The following is a 21,339-nucleotide window of genomic DNA, read 5'->3' on the forward strand; positions in this document are numbered from 1 at the left end:
CCTTCATGCTACGGAGGAAGTTCGGAGATCCACGGTATGCCCCTCTGGATCGGCTGTGGAGTTCAGCAGATGCGTATATGAACTTGGCGGCGAGCGCTGCCGATGCGGCCAAATACTTCCAAGGTCAAATGGATCGTGAAGTGGACAAGCTGTTCTGGTTGCAATTCAACGTTCCAGAGCGTCCGCTTCCATTGACTGATCAGCTAGCCGAATGGGCCGAACTAAATAGGTTGTCCGGACTCGCCATGAGGTCTGTCGTGGATCAGCTATGGCCGAAAAAGCCAAAGACGAATAGCTATTTCAGTTTAGTGCAGTAGTTCCTTGGTGCGGTGCCGCGCATTAATGCGATGAAGAGGTCAGCATGCATAGAAGGCTCGCGGATGGCCCTTGCCCATGTTAAAGCATACTGGGCGGAGATGGACACTACCACTGTTGCGGCGCAGGGTTCGGCCATAGGCCGAGTGGCTGCCAAGCACTTTTTTGAGGAGGTTCTCGAGGGTGCTCGTTTGATAGAGGCCCAGTGCTCGAAGAATATTATGTTTGAGTGATATGTATTCTCATTGTAAACACAATGCTTTTATGAAATTATATAAGGCTATGTTTATACTTTTGCCTGAAAGTAGTATGATGCCTCCTGTGCGGCCGTTTATGTATACATGTGTATAACCTGAAAGATTGCAGCTGTCGGCTTCAACCCCCACGCATATAATGCGGAGGTGCTCGTGAAAAACGCGTGTTCACACTTAACCCAACGTCTTGGTCCTATTAAGGAGGTGATAGCGTAGCGAACGAGGCAACCGGACTATAATGCTTTAACACTTTCACTTAGCCATAGGAGTTTGACAGTGGGGCTACTAGATAGCCCCTGGTGGCTCCGCACTCTCCCGATCTCGGGGTGCGTACATGCCTGGCCGGAAAACGGCCCTTCGTTAAGGCAGAGAAATTCTAACATTCCGATAGGTCATCGAGTGGTTGACCAGTCTCACACTATATCATGACAGTCAGTTTTCGGCTTTCTCTACTGAGGTGCTCGTCCGGATGAACCAGGGCACAATCGCAGTAGTTCTCCTGGTGCTGCCTTAGCCGATAAAGTGGAACATAAGGCACCAAAACACAGGAGTCGGGCAAACCCAACATTTGACCAAAGACAATGATTCGGAGCTGATGCATATAAGGCCAAACTCGCGACGCCGAACACTCCCTAAGGTATTCGGTCTTTATGGTATAAACCGGGCCTAAATAGTGCCCTTTGTAAGAAGCCCCTTGTGTCCAGGTACGTGCATTATTCTGACGTGGCCACATGCCAAGACGTCAGCATCCTTCTCAATTGTGCTGAGAATTCGGTGGATGTGTATCAACAAGAGACAGTAAAAAGGTTTACGCAGGGCCTTGATCTAAAAAGAATCCTTGGAACGGGTCACTGCTGCACGTCTGCGCCTGTGTCTCCGTTGTGTCGTGTCCTGGACGGGTGTAGCACGATGGTCATCTGTAAAAGAGAGGAATATAGGTGAAAAAGTTGTCGTGCAGAGAGATAGTTTTTAAAGAAACCATGTATAACTAGAAATGAGTATAAATTGCCACTTGTCTGCGCGTGTTGGGCCCCTTGTATTTGTAATAGGGGTGTGGCCATCAATCTAGTATAAATTACATATAGCAGCATCGGACTCGTCTAACCGCGTCCGTGGTCTTGACGACCTATCAAATACTTTAGTTGGCGAGGCCGTTTTTAGTGTGCGGCTGCCAAGGCAGTCGCATTCTCTTTGGCGCGCAAGGATCGCTTAATACTTCCGTTCACTGTAATGATGCCGCGTGGACCGGGCATCTTGAGCGTCAGGGAAGTGTAATGTGGTATTGCATTAAAGCGAGCAAAAGCTTCGCGTCCAAGTAGTGCTTGATAGCCACTTTGGAATGGAGCGATGTGGAAGGTTAAATGTTCGCTATGGAAGTTATCGGGGAAGCCGAATATAACCTTTAGTAGCAGGGAGCCCATGCAATGAGCCTCTGGGCATGGTGTTACTCCTTTAAAGGTAGTATTGCTATGGCAAATTTTCGTCGGGTCTACCCCATTTCGCGGATTGTATCCTGGTATATCAGGTTGAGACTGCTGCCACCGTCCATCAGGACTCGTGTGAAGTGGTATCCGTCAATTATTGGGTCTAATACCAGGGCAGCCCATCCTGCACGCCGGATACTTGCTGAGTAATCATGATGGTCGAAAGTGATCGGTTGAGACGACCAGTGGCAGGACTCCGCGATGATAGGCCCTTGGGCATATTTTTCTGGGAGTGCCGTTTTGTTTCTCCCCTTGATCACGTGTAACACGTTTACTGTTTTGACTTCTGGTGGAAATTTCTTTCGTTCCCCAGTGTCTTGCTTGAGAGGCTCATCCTCGTCTTCGCTTGGTGTATCCTCCCCCTTGTGTATGGCATTGAGCTTGCCGGACTGCTTGAAGACCCAACATTTTCTGTGGGTATGATTAGCGGGTTTACCAGGGGTGCTATGGATCTGACATATTTGGTCCAGAATTTTGTTTAGGCTGGACAGTTCGTCTCTGGCGCCTTTAGAGGGCGGCTTTTGCTGACCTGGCCGAGAGCTTTTGAATCCGGCGTTTACTGCCATGCTCTTCGTGATGTCTTCTTTATTCCGGCGTTTGTTATTGCTGTTGCGCCGTGATTTCCCGTTTTCATCTCTAACTTCGGATGTACTGGGGTCGCTGGTGCTGCATCTGGCTAGCTAGCTATCCTCACCCTTGCAAAAGTGGGTCATGAGGCTTGTTAATGCTGCCATTGTTCTCGGCTTTTCTTGGCCGAGGTGTCTGGCAAGCCATTCATCACGGCGCTATGCTTAAAAGCTGCCAAGGCTTCAGCGTCCGGACAGTCGACAATTTGGTTCTTTTTAGTAAGAAACCTGTTCCAAAGCTTTCGGGCTGACTCTCCAGGCTGTTGAGTTATATGACTCAAATCATCCGCGTCCGAAGGTCGGACATAAGTCCCTTGAAAATTTGCCCGAAAGGCGTCTTCAAGCTCTTCCCAACTTCAATGGAGCTTTCGGGGAGGCTCTTAAGCCAGTGCCGAGCTGGCCCTTTGAGTTTGAGGGGTAAATACTTAATGGCGTGGAGATCATCTCCCCGAGCCATGTGGATATGGAGGATATAGTCCTCAATCCAGACTCCAGGGTCTGTTGTTCCATCGTATGCCTCTATGTTTACGGGTTTGAATCCCTCTGGAAATTCGTGGTCCAGCACCTCATTGGTGAAACATAGGGGGTGTGTGGCATCCCTATATCTGGGTGTACCGCGTTGTTCGGATGTTTGTTGTGTTGCATCGTATGCTGGAGCACGCTTGCGTGGTCCATAGATGGATCTGGTTTCACCCTCCTTTTGATGTGAGCCCTCGCGTAGACCGCGTATTGGCTTATGTGCGGCGTTGCTTGCCGCTTTATGTTGGCCGTGAGGTTGTCTATCCGGCCAGATGGCTGTTTTAATTTTTGGTTGTGGGGGGTCTGAGGCCTCCTCATCGAATTCAGGTAGCAACTTCCGCTTTGGGTAGCTCTTGGTGGGGCGATTGCCGCTGTACTTCGCTGTTGTGTTGAGTACTTTACTCCATCTGATTTGGAGTGTGTCCTGCGCAGCCTTGAGCCTTTGCTTCTGCTTTTTCAGACTCCTCACGGTGGCAACAAGCCTTTGACGGGCATTCTGCTGCTCCGGGTGCCTGTCCGGCGTTATGTCGTCCGGACTATTATCTTTGACAGAATTGGTTTGTTCGGTTTGATTCTCCGTATTGCCGTGGTCCGGCGGTGGTTCGCCCTGCTCCAACGCTGGGTCTGTATGATCGTTATTCCTGCCGAGGCGGGATTTGGGGTGGCGCTTGCGCCGCCGCTTTGACTGCTTCTCGAGGGAACAAGCCTTCGTTGCGTCCTTCCGTTCCTCGTCGTCGTCTTGTTTTGGTGTGTCCACCATGTATACAGTCATATGATGAGGTGGACGTCCAGCGCCCTGTGGGCGGTGGTTCCTCTTCGCCTTCCGCATCGTCGTCCATACCATCGATGTCTTCAGAGTCGAAGTCGAGCATGTCAGTTGAGTCATCGACAGTGGCTATTAAGTGGGTGGTGGGTGGGCGTCGAATTTCTTCGTCGTCCGCATCCCAATCATGTTGGCCATAATCCGGCCAGGGCTCTGCTGACAAAGAGAGAGACCTTAGTGAATTCAGAATGTCGCCGAAGGGCGAGTGCTGAAAGATATCCACGGCGGTGAATTCCATGATCGGCGCCCAATCAGATTCGATTGACAGGGGCGCAGATGGTTCGAAGTCCGGAAAAGAGTCCGGCACCTTGGAGTCACGGGTTGCGCAGAGGGTTAGGCTGGTGTTCGGCTCGATCGCCGTTGAGACTGCAGCCCCTAAGGCGGTGTCTAACCACCCGTCCTTGATTGGCGCAGTTGGCTCCGAGCTAAGGGCCGGAGCTGATGCGGGCGCGGCCTCTGGGGTACTGTCCGGCGGCAGAGCTAGGTCATACCCATCGTGACAGTGCGGCGCGCCCGGCTGTGGCTCGAATCCGTCGAAGATCAAGTCTCCGCGGATGTCGGCCGTGTAGTTCAAACTTCCAAATCTGACCCGATGGCCAGGGGCGTAGCTTTCAATCTGCTCTAGATGGCCAAGCGAATTAGCCCGCAGTGCAAAGCCGCCGAATACGAAGATCTGTCCGGGGAGAAAAGTCTCACCCTGGACCGCATCGTTATCGATGATAGTAGGAGCCATCAAGCCTAACGGCGACGACATAGAGGAACTCTCAATGAAAGCACCAATGTCGGTGTCAAAACCGGCGGATCTCGGGTAGGGGGTCCCGAACTGTGCGTCTAGGCCGGATGGTAACAGGAGGCAGGGGACACAATGTTTTGCCCAGGTTCGGGCCCTCTTGATGGAGGTAAAACCCTACGTCATGCTTGATTGATATTGATGATATGGGTAGTGCAAGAGTAGATCTACCACGAGATCAGAGAGGCTAAACCCTAGAAGCTAGCCTATGGTATGATTGTATGTTGTGATTGTTGTCCTACAGACTAAAACCCTTCGGTTTATATAGACATCGGAGAGGGTTAGGGTTACACAAGGTCGGTTACAAAGGAGGAGATATCCATATCCGTATTGCCTAGCTTGCCTTCCACGCCAAGTAGAGTCCCATCCGGACAAGAGATGAAGTCTTCAATCTTGTATCTTCATAGTCCAACAGTCCGGCCAATAGAGATAGTCCGACTGTCCAAAGACCCCCTAGTCCAAGACTCCCTCACCCGTTGATTGCTTGCTTCAATTGGTACCTTTTGATTGCTTGATTGCTTGTGTCTCTCTTTGTTATGTCCTTGTGGCATATCATTCCTTTAGCAATCTTGGTGCCTCAATATAGTTGGTCTTCCTCCAAGTATTACCGTTGGATATGTGTATTGCATTCCACTCTCTTGTTGAGAAATACACAACTTATGGAGGAACACAATCTATATTGGCCTTCTAAGCTTTTCGCCCATTTTGGCAATCGATGCCAATGGGGGAGAAGTTTCAGAGAGTTTTGTGGATAAGTTTAGAGAGTTTTTTCTTCTTGCTTTGGTTTTGTACCTAAGCATTTGCATCTGATACACATGCATTATTGGTTGTTGCATTGCATGGTGATAAATAATTCCTTATATAAACTCTCTTGAAAGTGATTGTCATCAATTACCAAAATGGGGGAGATTGAAAGGACATGTGGTGCCCCCATGTGTGGTTTTGGTAATTGATGACAATCTCTATGGACTAACGGTTGCCTTGAGTTATATTTGAAGGATTTGTCCATAGTATTGTCTTGAAGTCCATGTGTTGGTTTCAAGGAGTTTATGAGATGGACAAAGTGCTTTTCAAGGAATTATCCAAAGATTGGTCATGTGTGAGTTGAGATGGCCAAAGTGCTTTTCAAGGAATTATCCAAAGATTGGTCATGTGTGAGTTGAGCTTATTGCAAGCATGTCTTGAAGAAGAAGATTGTGTGATCATTCATGTTTACCTTCAAGACATCATCCAAATGAAGAGAGTTGGAAAGATTCAATGTTGACCAAGACTAAGTCAAGAGTGAATCAAGTTGATCAACTCACAAAGCATAGAAGAAGTACCGAGAGGGATCAAGTGATCCCATGGTATGGTAAGCATTGTCCATTATGCTTTGTGTACTAACCCATGGTCTACGTGAGAGTTCTTTGTGGGGTTAGGTGTGTTTCCATGGTCTTGCGTCAAGAGGAAGATCTCATACAACCCATGGAGGATGACATCAAGTGGTGATCGTCATCAAGTTTGCAGTGTGCAAGTTCAAGTGGAGCAACTCAAAGAGTGGCTCACCCATAATGGAGTATGGGGGAGCAATCAAGCTTTAAGCTTGCCATCCATTGTGGTGTCAATGGAATTGTGAAGATGTGCTAAAGAGTGGCTCACCCATAGTGGAGTATGGGGGAGCAATCAACTAGTCTTCATCGAGCCAACACAATCAAGAAAGGTGGTCCAATTTGAGGAAGTCAAGATCGTCATCATCTAGCTCAAGTGGACTATGTGCAAGGCAAAGGTTTTCCCTTGATAGGTTTTCTATTTTACCGGTCTCATAGTGGTAGTTGGGAGACCGGGTTGTAGGATCGATTGTCGTACTATCAAGGGGGGCTCTCTAGGGAGTGGCTTGATCGTATCATTCGTCGAGATCTCAAACCATTGCATCCTTGCATCATCTTTCTTGGTTCTTGTTTGGTTCCATTTGTGAATCTTAGAGCTTATGGTCATCTTGATGACAAGCTTGAGTTCATCGAAAACGGAGTTCGCATGCATCTTCCATGATGTTTTCGGTGTTGGAGGTTTTACCAGTCTTATCCGAGGAAGGGTTCTCACCTTTTTCTTATGGGCCTTTTATTATTTGCTTCTTATTGTTTTTTCTATCAAGATTGTGTTAGCCCTTGTCTCTAACTTTCCAACAAACTTGATTTCGTCGAATTCGAAGCTCGTATGCGAAAGTTGTGGCTGTTTTGATATTGCATGTTTTACACAGAGAGGTTGTACCGCCCCATGGAGAGGTTGTACCGCTTGACCGGTACAACCGGTGTTTGGAGCGGTTGTACGCCTCCAGAATTGGTCCGGAGGTTGTACCGGTCATGTACCGCTCTACCACCGGACTGGTCTCTGTTGTGGTGCAGTTGTTGGGCGGTTGTGGGCTGGTTGTACCGCTTATTGCCTGTTACCGGTTGTACCGGTGCTCCTAGAGGTTGTACCGCTCCTATGTTATTCTATACATAACGGGCAGATTCGTGGGGACCTATTTAAGGGGGTCTTCTTCCCCAATGGTTCCCTATCTCTTGAGCTCGTTTTTGCCCCCATTGTTGACCTTCTTTGAGCTTGCTAACTCTCAATCCCTCCATGGATTCTTGCTAGTTTTTGAGGGAAAAGAGAGAGGAGATCTAGATCCACATTTCCACCAATCACTTTCTCCTCTATGTGAGGGGAACCCCTTGGATCTAGATCTTGGAGTTCTTGGTGTTCTCCTTCTTGTTCTTCCTCTCATTTTCCTCCCCAGCATTAGTTGCTTTGGTGGGATTTGGGAGAGAAGGACTTGGGCACTTCGTGTGCCCTTGCCATTGCATTTGGTGCATCGGTTTGAGTTCTCCACAGTGATACGTGGAAGTGAAGTTTGAGAAGCTTATTACTCTTGGGTGTTTGGGCACCCTAGAGCTTGTTCCTCTTGGGTGCCTTGGCGCCCTAGACGGTTGGTGTTGTTCGGAGCTCAATCATTGTGGTGTAAAGCTCCGGGCAAGCGTCGGGGTCTCCAATTAGGTTGTGGAGATCGCCCCGAGCAATTTGACGGGTACCGGTGACCGCCCCCAAGGGTTGCCAAAGTGTACGGGTTCGGTGACCGCCCCCAAGGGTCACCATTTGTACGGGTTCAGTGACCGCCCTCAAGGGTCCCTTAGTGGAATCACAACATCTTGCATTGTGTGAGGGCGTGAGGAGATTATGGTGGCCCTAGTGGCTTCTTGGGGAGCATTGTGCCTCCACACCGCTCCAAACGGAGATTAGCATCCGCAAGGGTGTGAACTTCGGGATACATCGTCGTCTCCGCGTGCCTCGGTTATCTCTTACCCGAGCTCTTTACTTATGCACTTTACTTTGTGATAGCCATATTGTTTCTTGTCATATATCTTGCTATCACATAGTTGATATCTTGCTTAGCATAAGTTGTTGGTGCACATAGGTGAGCCTAGTTGTTTTAGGTTTTGTGCTTGACAAATTAACCGCTAGGTTTATTCCGCATTTGTTCAAGCCTAAATCGTAATCATTTTAAAATGCCTATTCACCCCCCCCCTCTAGGCGACATCCACGATCTTTCAGCTGGCCCAGCGGCTCGGCCGCGCGCAGGCTGTCGACGCAGGAGGCGTATTCTCGTGAATACGCCTTCCTTTGGCGAAAGCGGTAACTGGCGGAGCCCACCTCCACTTAAACGGGGTGGGGCCCTCCCGTCAGTGGCTCAGCCACGCTGACTGGCCGACAGGCGGGGCCCGCTGGCAGGTTCGTCCTCAACCTCCCGCGCGGGTGCGGCAGGAGATAGAGGAGGCGCCCGACGCCGGTCGCCGGCGCTACAGGGCGTCTCCGATGATGTTCTGCCCGCCGACGTGCTCAGGAGACCCGACCGCGTCTAACCATGGGTGGCATGGTCGCCCAGGGGCACCGGGTGGAGCAGGGTGCTGGCCGCGGTGGACGGGACTGGCGGTGAGATCTGGTCACGGTGAGGAAGGCACGGGGAGGAAGGACTGATGTGCGGGGAGAGTTTGCGGTGGTGTTGGTGCTGCTCTGGAACAAAGAGGTCGGGAGGAGGGGCTCTCAGTGCCGCGAATTTAGGCGGAGGCCGGTGGCATTGCTCCGGCCATGGAGATGCAAGGAGGGCACGAGGAGGGGAGTGGGTTTGAGAGAGTCAAAGGAGTAGAGAGGGGGCTCGGGGCGGCCTTAAGTGGTCGACCCGTGGCTCATCGTGGACGCGGCGCACGGGTGGCCGTGGCAACGGCTCGGGCAGCAAGGGAGAGAGAGCGAGGGGTTTTCTGCGGTGCTCGTGGGGGTGGAGTAGGGCACCAGGAAGAGAGAGAGGGTGCGGGGCGAGCTGCACGCGGCCACAGGAGCTGCGCGAGCATTGGCCGAGCCAGGCGGCTCTGGGCACGCGCCGCGGGAGGTGAGGGAGAGGGGGGAGGAGGGGGCCTGCACGGCTGTCGTGTTGCGGACGTCGAGGACCTCGAGTGGCGCGAGGGGAGGCTCAAGGTGGTCGGGGGACGCGGCGTCAACGGTCGGGAGCGCGATGTCGTGCTCCAGAGCGCGTCTTTGGCCGGCGTCTGCGGCTTTTCCGCGCGCACTCGCGTGTCCACTTGTGTCTAGTGGCTGCAGGGGGAGTAAACAAAGTGGAAATGGCATTGGATGCCTTGGGGAGCCAGTAGAAGAGAGGAGGGGTAGAGAGAGTGGGAATGATGATGTCCAGAGAAGAAAAATGGGTCTCTGCCCCCCTTAATCATTGTCCCTTGGGCTGGAAAGCTTGTGGGAGGTTAAGAGGGACTAGATTAGGGTGTGGGTGGAGTTTCAACTCATGGAGATTAGTGGAAGGGGCTGAAACATGGAGTTTTAAATTTTGTCAGAAGGTGTTTAATGGTGGTTTGGGAAAGCAAATGCATTCTCCTTGCCATCATATTTAACAGGAGTGAGTGGCATCACATAATAGTAGTGACCACCAATTTTGAGGTCAAGTGGAGAAAGTGGCCAATGCAACTTTTGTAAACCCTAGAAACCAACAGAAATGACTTTTCCAAGATTTAGTCATGCAAATCTATTCTCCTTGATGCACCACTTTGTGTAGTGTCATCATTTGAGGATTTGAACATGTCCACAAAAATTCAGATCGAAAGGACACACTTGGCAATGTAGAGTTGTTCAAATTTGCTTCTGGACAGAAAGGGTTTTATAACACTTTGATCATGATATCCTTCTCTCCAAATTGAGCCATTTTGCCTAGATGCATTATTACACTATTTGAGCATGCGCACCAAGTTTGAGAGCATTTGGACATGTTTGGCAGTGCAAAGTTGTTCAAACTCGAAATAGGACAAAAATGGTTTTGAGAGGGTTTGGTGGGGCTATATTGTTCTCCATGACATGAGACTTTGTAGTATCCTCAAGTAGGTCATTTTGGACATGATAGAATTTTCCTGTACTTAATGGAGAATATTTTCTTTGTAAACATTTCAAAAGCTTGAAATGACCAGAAATAGTTTTTGAGGGATTTGACCAATAATTTGAACATGACCATGTGTTGAAACTCTTATATATGGTCAATATATGTCCACTGAGCTTCCCTAAATTTTCTCAAATATTTTTTAAATATTAAAATAATTTAAACCTATTAAAGACCATTTCTGGCCTTAAGAAAAAGCCTTTAAATAAAATAGGAAAATAACTTTTAAAATTATATTTTTGTGGTTTATGGGAGTCCTATACCTAATAGGTTTCAAATATACTTTTTGAAAGACTTTTCACACCCTTAATTAAGTACTTGTGGTTCAAGTCTCAATTCAGGGGTTTTTGGAAAACCTAATTTAGAAAATTCTTTTTGGCCAAATATTTTTGCAAGAAATTGTTTTTGTGTCCTACACACATGGCATGATCATTGGGCAAGGTTTTGGATCAAGGAGAAGGAGTATAAGAGTTGGAGGATTTATTTGGTTTTTAGAGCACTTGCAACCAACACACAAAAATCAAATCAAACAAAGACCAAAACACTCAAAAGTTTTTGTCTAACCACATTTTATCATGATTGATTAGCTTAAGTGTTGTGGCATGAAAATCAGGGTGTGACAGAGTGAACATAGGTTCAAATGAAATGAATGTAGAAGATAAAACCCATTGATGCTCGCACTTGTAGAAGTGCTTCCCTGGATTGAGCACTGTTTGAGAGACCCACCATTGATCATGCCCTTGTTGCAATGGAGGCACACCATTAGTGGGAGTGGAGCTTGGTCCTCCAGGTCGACTAGGGGAGAAGATTGAAGTTCAAATGGATTCGAGAAGTTGTGTAATGGTACATCATGAGAGAGTTTGGAGGATTCTAGAGGGGGTAGGTGGGGAAGAACAACTATCCCGGGGTGACCAAGGTATGGAGAAAAGAAGGAGTATGCGGGAGGATGAGGACCGGGGTTCATTGAGTTGATCCTTTGGTTTTGGACGTTGGTAGTTTGGGACGAGCTAGGCTGGATAATTTGTCTCCGTATGGGAACACGTGGTTATATGTCCTATTATACTGAAGTGATGGAAAACAATATTCAACGGATACATATGACTCTAATATATTGGATGGAATCCCGAGGTGTCGTGTGCTCGAACGCATTTTTGGATTCTATAGCGCCTAAATACTGTATCCTCATTACTGTAGCGATCATGTTTAGAGCAAAATATGAAATCATTTTTTGGAAAACCCTGAACATTTTCTGAATTCTGATTCTTTTAAAGAATAAACAGGAAATGATTGGAGTTGCAAACATCATTTAAAAATTCAAACATTTCCAAGTATTTTTGTATTTTCAAAAAAATGAAAATACAGATTTTGCAATTGTAAATATTACGTAAAAATACAATCTTTTTTTAAAGTCGAACTATTTTTCAAAATTTGAGAATATTTAGTAAAAAACACAGACAAGTTTTCAAATTCATATTTTGTTTGTGAAAACTACGATAAAAACCCAAAAAATAAAAGAAAAAAGGAGCGGAAAAACCAGTGAATAAAACATAGTCGTAAAAACACGTAAAGAAAGCAAGGAGGAAAAACGGTTCCTAGCTACTTGAACGGCCCAGCTGTGGTTCGGTCAATGCCTCGCCTGTGCGAAGCAGCGGCATTTTGCCACGGTGAGCGGCAAATAGGTATGGCCGCGTCGCCTGAAGGAACGACCCTAGTGAGCGCACCCAGTATCGAGAGTAACTAGTTAACGAGCGCTCCTTCGGGGGCTTCACAACGATCAGTGTCATTTGGCGTGCTCTCGGCCATTCGTCACGTGTCACCCTCTGGATGCTCCCTTCAGATTTTGTTTTTTTATTTTTTCAAACGTGTTTTTGGCTTTTTAAATGGTTTTTTTGGGGTTTTTTCGATGTTTTGATTTTCCACCGGTCTTCTTTAGGATTTCGATATTTAAAAAAATGCATGAAAAAATGCATTTTCTTTTTTTCCTTTCGCGAGAGTTACGGTTTTGCTTCCGCGAGAGGCACGGTTTTGCTTTCGCGAGAGTCATCTCCGTGCCTCTCAAAAACAAAAAAAATGCATTTTCTGTGCTTTTTTCCTTTTGCGAGAGCCACGGTTGTGCTTCCTCGAGAGGCACGGGTGTGCTTCGCGAGAGTCACGGCCGTGCCTCTCGGAAAGGAAAAAAAACATGTTTTCTATTTTTTTTTCTTTCACGAGAGTCACGGTTATGTTTCCGCGAGAGGCACGGTTGTGCTTTAGCGAGAGTCACGGTCGTGTCTCTCGGAAACGAAAAAAAACATGTTTTCTAATTTTTTTTTTCTTTGCGAGTCATGGTTTTGCTTCCACGAGAAGCATGGTTGTGCTTTCGCGAGTCACGCCCTTGCCTCTTGGAAACGAAATAAAAACATGTTTTCTGTTTTTTTCCTTTCGCGAGAGTCACGATTTTGTTTCCGCGAGAGGCACGGTTGTGTTTTCGCGAGAGTCATGACCGTGCCTCCTCAGAAACGGGAAAAAACGCGTTTTCTCTTTTTATTTCCTTCCGTGAGAGTCACGGTTTTGTTTCCGCGAGAGGCATGGCTGTGATTTCGTGAGAGATACGGGTGTGCCTCTTTCGGAAAGGGAAAAACCCGTGCTCCCAGTTCGATTTTTTCGTCCGGCTTTTTTCGTGAAAAAAAGTTCGTCAAAACCTATCAACATGGGATCTAGTTTTGAAGATGTCGACATGAGGAATCCAACGGTGAAAATGGTTCGAGATTTGAACGCACGGTTTGAGAGATAAAATGTTTTGAATAAACGGATCTACGAAAAGAGGGAAAACTACGACAGGTGGCACGTTGCATGTGCGCCACTTGTCGCAACCAGGGGAGTTGAAGTGATCTTTGCAACGAGTACTCTTCAACTAGTGATTTCGCCCAGTATCTAGTTTGTTTCTTTCTTCACTCGGTTTCGTTTTATTTTTCATTTTCTTGTTTATAATTTCATTTATATTTTCGTAACATTCTAAAAACATATATTTCAGAAACATTGCATGTGACAATTAAAAAACATATAGTTAAAAAACGTTCGTGACATTTTTTAAAAATGTTTGTAACAAATGTAAAAAATGTCCGCATAATTTAATCAATTTTTATTGCCATAAATAAATCACCGTGTATCTGAAAAATGTTCAAAAGATGTATTTAAGAAAACTGCTCTTTTTCGAAACAAGGGAGAGGGGTGGGGTGCTGCGGTTCTTCACAAGCACAATGGCTTATTCCAAGCAGGGCCTGCCATTTGTTTCCCCAACATCTCTAATCCTTAACATGCTGACCCGTTGGCATGTCAGTGAGGCCTACAATTGTCTGCAGAAGTTGGGGAGGAGAGAATCATACTGGAGACAGACAACCAACTGGTGGCTAAAGTTCTCGTATCACTAGAGGTCGACCGTTCGAGATATGGTCCTCTCATCAAAGAAATTAAGGTTCTACTCGGCGGTGCCGTGGAGTGGAAGATGGTTTGGGCTAGACATACAGCTAACAAGGCTGCTCATTTACTTGCGAGGGATGACTGACTAATTAAGTTATGTATAAGACTTGGCTTAATGTTGCCCTGTTGTGTTGTGTATCAGTGACCCCGCCGAAGAGTTTGCCCCTCAAAAAAGGAGTAAAAAGAAAAATATACTTTGTGTATTTGGGAGATATTGGATGACCCACAAGTATAGAGAATCTATCGTAGTTCTTTTGATAAGTAAGATTGTCGAACCTAATAAGGAGCAGAAGAAAATGACAAGTGGTTTTCAGTAAGGTATTCTCTGCAAGCACTGAAATTATCGGTAACAGATAGTTTTGTGATAAGATAATTCGTAACGGGTAATAAGTAAATAAAGTAACTAAGGTGCGCCAAGGTGGCCTAATCCTCTTTTTAGTAGAGGAAAAGCCTGGACAAACTCTTATATAAAGCAAAGCACTCCCGAAAACACATGTGAATTATTGTCAACTTAGCTTTCATCATGCTCATTGATCTGCGTTAGTTACTTTGATATTTTGATATGTGGGTGGACCGGTGCTTGGGTCCTTCCCTTCCTTGGACAAGCCTCCCACTTATGATTAACTTCTCTCGCAAGCATCCACAATTATGAAAGAAGAATTAAGGTAAACCTAACCATAGAATGAAACATATGGGTCCAAATCAGCCCCTTACGAAGCAACACATAAACTAGGGTTTAAGCTTATGTCACTCTAACAACCCATCATTTACTTATTACTTTCCAATGCCTTTCCCTAGGCCCAAATAATGGTGAAGTGTCATGTAGTCGACGTTCACATAACATCACTAGAGGAGAGACAGCATACACCTCATTAAAACATCGAACGAATACCAAATTCACATGATTACTTATAACAAGACTTCTCCCATGTCCTCAGGAAAAATCATAACTACTCACAAAAGATAATCATAATCATAATCAGAGAAGTATTAATTATTATTAAGGATCTGAAAATATAATCTTCCACCTGATAAACCAACTAGCATCAACTACAAAGAGTAATCAACACTACTAGCAACCCACAGGTACCAATCTGAGGTTTTGGGACCAAGATCGAATACAAGAGATGAACTAGGGTTTGAGAGGAAATGGTGCTGGTGAAGATATTGATGGATATTGACCCTTTCTCGATGAGAGGATCGACGGTGATGACGATGGCGACGATTTCCCCCTCCTAGAGGGATGTTTTCCTGGCAGGACAGCTCCGCCTGAGCCCTAGATTGGTTCTGCCCGGGTTCCGCCTCGAGACGGCGGCGCTTCGTCCCGAAAGCCTCCTTCTATTTTTTTTTCCAGGTCAAAACATGTCATATAGCCAAAGATGGGCACCGAAGGCCTGCCATGGGGCTCACAAAGTCGGGGGGCGCGCCCTCCACCCTTGTGACTGGCTGGTGGCCTCCCTCTAGTACTTTCTTCGTCCAATATTTTTATATATTTCAAAAATAAGTTCCGTGAAGTTTCAGGACTTTTGAAGTAATGCAGAATAGGTCTTTAATATTTGCTCATTTTCCAGTCCAGAATTCCAGCTGCCGGTATTCTCCCTCTTCATATAAACCTTATAAAATAAAAAAGAAAAGACATAAATATTATGATATAATGTGTAATAACAGTACATAATGCAATAAATATCAATATTAAAGCATGATGCAAAATGAACGTATCAATGTTTAACGTGTATCACAAAAATGTTTCATGTATACACTAAAAATGTACATTATCTATTGAAAAAATAGTAATAAAGGCGAAAAAACCTAGAAAATCAAATAAAATGATGAAAAACGACAAAAAATAAAAAGGAAAAAAGGGCTAAACTGATGATGAAACAAAGAAATGAAAGAAGGAAATCAAAGAAAAACAACAAATGACGCATCAGGAGAACACTGCAGGTGAGACGTAAAATGGGTCGGCCCAGAAACGACACATTGCTACCTCTTTTAGCGCTGTGTTGGTTTTCCCCGAAGAGGAAGGGATGATGCAGCAAAGTAGCGTAAGTATTTTTCTCAGTTTTTAAGAACCAAGGTATCAATCCAGTAGGAGGCTACGCGTGAGTCCCTCGTACCTGCACAAAACAAATAAATCCTCGCAACCAACGCAAATAGGGGTTGTCAATCCATATAGGGCCACTTACGAGAGTGAGATCTGATAGATATGATAAGATAATATTTTTGGTATTTTTATGATAAAGATGCAAAGTAAAATAAAGGCAAAGTAAATAACTAAGTAGTAGGAGATTAATATGATAAAGATAGACCCGGGGCCATAGGTTTCACTAGTGGCTTCTCTCGAAAGCATAAGTATTCTACGATGGGTGAACAAATTACTATTGAGCAATTGACAGAATTAAGCATAGTTATGATAATATCTAGGTATGATCATGTATATAGGCATCACATCCGAGACAAGTATACTGACTCCTGCCTGCATCTACTACTATTACTCCACTCATCGACCGCTATCCAGCATGCATCTAGAATATTAAGTTAAAAACAGAGTAACATCTTAAGCAAGATGACATGATGTAGAGGGATAGACTCATGCAATAAGAAGAAAACCCCATCTTGTTATCCTCGATGGCAACAATACAATACGTGCCTTGCTGCCCTTACTGTCACCGGGAAAGGACACCGCAAGATTGAAACCAAAGCTAAGCACTTCTCCCATTGCAAGAAAGAGCAATCTGGTAGGCCAAACCAAACTGATAATTCGAAGAGGCTTGCAAAGATAACCAATCATACATAAAAGAATTCAGAGAAGATTCAAATATTATTCGTAGATATACTTGATCATAAACCCACAATTCATCATTCTCAACAAACACACCGCAAAAAGAAGATTACATCGAATAGATCTCCACAAGAGAGGGGGAGAACATTGTATTGAGATCCAAAAAGAGAGAAAAAGCCATCTAGCTACTAACTATGGACCCATAGGTCTGAAGTAAACTACTCATACTTCATCGGAGAGGCTATGATGTTGATGTAGAAGCCCTCCGTGATCGATGCCCCCTCCGGCGGAGCTCCGGAACAGGCCCCAAGATGGGATCTCGTGGATACAGAAAGTTACGGCGGTGGAATTAGGGTTTTGGCTCATGTTCTGGTCATTTGGGGGTACGTGGATATATATAGGAGGAAGAAGTATGTCGGTGGAGCAACAGGGGCCCCACGAGGGTGGAGGGTGCGCCTGGGGGTAGGCGCGCCCCCTACCTCGTGGGTTCCTGTTATGTGGCTTGACATAGGGTCCAAGTCTCCTGAGTTGTATTCGGTGAGAAAATCACGTTCCCGAAGGTTTCATTCCGTTTGGACTCTATTTAATATTCCTTTTCTTCGAAACCCTAAAACAGGCAAAAACAGCAATTCTGGGTTGGGCCTCCGGTTAATAGGTTAGTCCTAAAAATAATATAAAAGTGAATAATAAAGTTCGATAATGTCTAAAACAGTAGATAATATAGCATGGAGCAATCAAAAATTATAGATACGTTGGAGACGTATCACACATCGGGAAACACTTCAGGCGAGACGAGACGTAATACGCGTCTCAAAACGCACAACCCTGGTGCCCTCCAACGTGCTCTTTGAGCTCACGCCTGTTTTTTCCCTTTCTTTTTGTAATTTTTTTGTCTTTTTTGTTTTTTGTTTTTCAAAAAAGGTTGTGATTTTAGAAAGCATTTGAATTTACAAAATCTTCCTGGATTTCAATAACTATTTCTATATTTCGAAAAAATATTCTAAAATCCAAAAAAATCATGAATTTACAAAAAATGGTTTGAATTTGAAAAAATATTCACAAATTTGGAATATGTTTCTAGAGATCAAAAAATATTTATGAATTGGAAAATAGTTCTCATATTTCAAGAAAATTCATGAATTTTAAAATATGTTTATGTATTTTCAAAAATCATGAATTTGAAATTGTTTCTGTACTTCAGAAAATGTGCAATAATATGATAAAATGTTTCAAGATTTCAAAAATTATTCTTGTATGCAAAAAAATCTTCTTAGATTTCAAATATATATATATATAATCATTAATTTGAAAATTTTCCAAATATAGAAAATATTCATTAATTAATAAAATGTTCCAAATATGAAAAATATGAGAAGGTTAAAATTTAAATAAAATCTCATGTTTTAGAAACATGTTCACGAAAATATAATAATGATAAATGCAAAAGGTAAAAATGGTAAAAGGTAATAAAAATAAAAGGGAAAAACACAGAACAAAAAATCGGTTACGGGATGGTCCTAGAACCTTAACCGAAACCGGTCGGGGGAGGAACTTGGAATGGGCTGCCGCATATAGCAGGTCCTCTCCTTGGGGGGTTTGCGTTTGGTCGAAATTCCCTGCCCTACGCGGGAATAGGACCCGCCACTTGCTTGCAAATAAGATTGAGGAAATTTGGCCTCAATTTCCTTTACCAGTAATATCCTGCAACAAATTGAAATTTTCCATCGTATGACGAAGTGCTTGTTCATAGCAAAAAGGAAACTATGTGTTGGGTTGAAGACTTGGACTGGGTTTGATAGAGTGAGCGCTAAATGGAGTGTGTGAAAATAAAACGGCAAAATGGGATAGGCTCCGCGTGTGGTTTGCTGAGAATTGTCAAGCCGGTAAATGGGCTTGGCAACCCATTCTCCTGGACATGATGTCAATTGTCATGTAGCCAATTCCAGATGGAGGTCTATTACAAGCCGGGCCAGAAAAGGGGCATCATTTACTTTGCACGGTGTCATAGCCGGGTTGCAAACTTTCCAAAGAGGGTATATCTGGAGAATTGGTGATGGTAACAACGTTAGGATATGGGCTGATCCCTGGGTACCTGTTAATCTGAATAGAATGATAGTATCTCCAAGGGGCTAGACAATTATTACCCAAGTCAATGAATGCATAGATGCATTTACCAATCAGTGGGACGAGGAGCTTATCAGATCCACCTTTTGGCCAATTGGTGTTAGAAGGATCCTTCAAATTATATTGAATTACTTGGCATTTCATGATTTCATCTCATGGCACTGTTCTAGGACTAGGATTTTTTTTCTCAAAAAAACTGCTTCACCTTGAAGGGCAACATAAATATGGTACTAGTTTACTCGGGGAACTCCTTTACTCGGACTAGGACCATTTGTGACAAATCTAGTTTCGAGAGCTCTTTGGCAGTTGTAAATTCCACCCACAGTGCATATCTTCTGTTGCGAAGTCTCCAGGGTATTGTTCCCTTAAAATCTATTTTAGCGAATCCCAATTAGATTGATAGGACAATGTCTAATCTGTAAGCATGGAGGAGAGGATGTGAAACACCTTTTGTTAGCATGCAATATGGTTGTGCAACTAAGGACTAGACTGGGAATCTATGATCGAATTGTTGCTGTGGTTAGGGCAGATCGCTCAGGGTCCGAGACCTCGGAACATCTAATCTGTGGTGCGGGAGGAGTTATGCCAGGCACTCAGATAACCGGGATCACAGAAACAATTGCAGTCGATTGTTGGTACTTATGGTGGCTAAGACCCCAAGTAACGCATGAAGGAAAAGTCTTTCCGTATGGCGAGGTGCAGTTTCTATTCTAGCAGTTACAGGAAATGCTGCAAATATAAAAGATTCTTAAGCAAATGTTGTTGATGGTCGCTGGGCAAAACCAGAGCCTAGGTCAGTAAAGCTAAATGTTGATGCGTCCTAGTTTGCAGATGAAGCGGCTGGGGCAAGGGCGGATGTTCTCAGAGACTGTAACGACAATTTTTTGATGAGAAGAAAATATAGTCAATGCCCTACTGAGAGCGGCAAAATGGCTCCTGAACTCAACTGCTCCCGCTCGTGCACAGTAAAATCAAAATAAATACTAGAAAATTTAAAAAATCTGATTTTTTTTCTATGAAAGATATTTGAGTGTGCGAGGTCCGTGCCAATTTTCAGCGTGTTTGGACATCTGGGTAGTTCTCAGAAAACAACAATTTGAGATATGTGAAAAAGTTTACTATTTATGCATTGTTCGGACCGATTTTGTTTTTGTTTGTTGAGAGCTACTCAGGTGTCCGAAGGCGGTGAGAATTGGCACGACCTCACGCACTCAAACATCTCCCATGCAAAAAATGATTTTTTTTATTTTTCCAGTATTTTTTTGAATTTACTGTTCGATGAGTGTGGATGAGGCCTGGCTCAGAATTGGATATTCGGTGCCCTGCTTCACATCATTTGCTACGGCATGAAAAAAATGGATGCCTTAATTTTATATCGTCTGTTATATATGGAAGGAAAGAAATCTGGTGCCCTAAAACTGTTTCCGAATGCCCTATTTTAGGTAATCTGTTGGAGATGCTCTTACATCCCTCGGTTTGATCCTGATTAAGGTTGGGGCCGGGTTGGACGGTGGGTTTTCCTTTACCTTTACTGCGTCGAACTTGCCTTCGTTAGTTTCAAATTATAAAATTTTGCTTTAGAGCTTTTTTAGGGTACCCTGTAGTGAATAAAGACCGTCCATCCGCAAAATCAAACGGCCATGACCGACCTGTACTGCTGCAATCAGGCCAACAATATGGCAAGCAGTATTAGTAGCACCGGTCGTTTTCGACCAACCAGTATATATGTTCTCAGGGCATTCTGGGACTTCTACGATTCACCTCGCACCGACCCACCCTGCCCGTTGTTTTCATCTATGGACTCTGGTAGAGTTCCGGTGGCCACCACTGTGCCTCCTCTTTCTTCTCCAGCCCGCCTTCCCTCGCTCAAGAAGCCCGAGTCTCGTTCCTTCCCCGTGCATGGATCCGGCGCTCGACTGCGTGGCGTAGGCCTCGGCCCAGACCGTGCTCTTCTTCTCCAATAGGTCCGACAGGACGGCCATGAGGCGTTGGCTTGCGCTCCTCCCATGGTTGGCTGAGCGCTCGTTTTATCTTGGTTCACAACGGCAGCGAGGAAACCACTTGGCGCCGTTGTCCGTCAATGCGGAGGCTTGCCATGTGCAGAAGTTCGTCGTCCCGTCCATGACGACCAGGCAGGATGAAGGAGGGCGTTGAGGTAGCCGTGGTCGCCAAGTGTTGGTTCCATGTATGTATGTATGTGAGGAGAGCATGGCGGCGATGGGAGCAAGCAGGCGATGCCGATTACAAGCTATTACTACGAAATAGGCTGGCATCTTGGCCCATCAACAATCCCGTTTCAACGGTGAGATTTAATTATACTGGTCCGCTCATGCCAAGTAGTATAAGGTACCATAAAAGAGCTCTTGCTTTAATGGAAAATGGGGCCTCAAACTGCTCACCGGAACATTTCGATCGGGTTAGACGCACATCAGCACATGCATGCTACTAGCGGTACCGTTCCTCAACAAGACACGCGTTGGTACGTGCCGCCGTGTGTTCCTCGCCCAGAACCAGATCCAAGGGAGCACATGCACCAACGGTATTGACTGTTGAGCATTGCACCTTTGCAAGTACAGCGTCGAGTTGCCCCGGCCCCCCCGCACCGGCCGTGCCGTGCCGTGCGTGCCACGGTGACGCCTCCGCGGAGGCGGAGCCATGCATGGGAGGCCAAGGTGACCTCTCCAGCCAGCCAGCCAGCTTTGAATGTTGGGCTG

The sequence above is a fragment of the Triticum dicoccoides genome, chromosome 1A, assembly GCF_002162155.2.
Source record: "Triticum dicoccoides isolate Atlit2015 ecotype Zavitan chromosome 1A, WEW_v2.0, whole genome shotgun sequence".
In the NCBI taxonomy this organism is placed as follows: Eukaryota; Viridiplantae; Streptophyta; class Magnoliopsida; order Poales; family Poaceae; genus Triticum; species Triticum dicoccoides.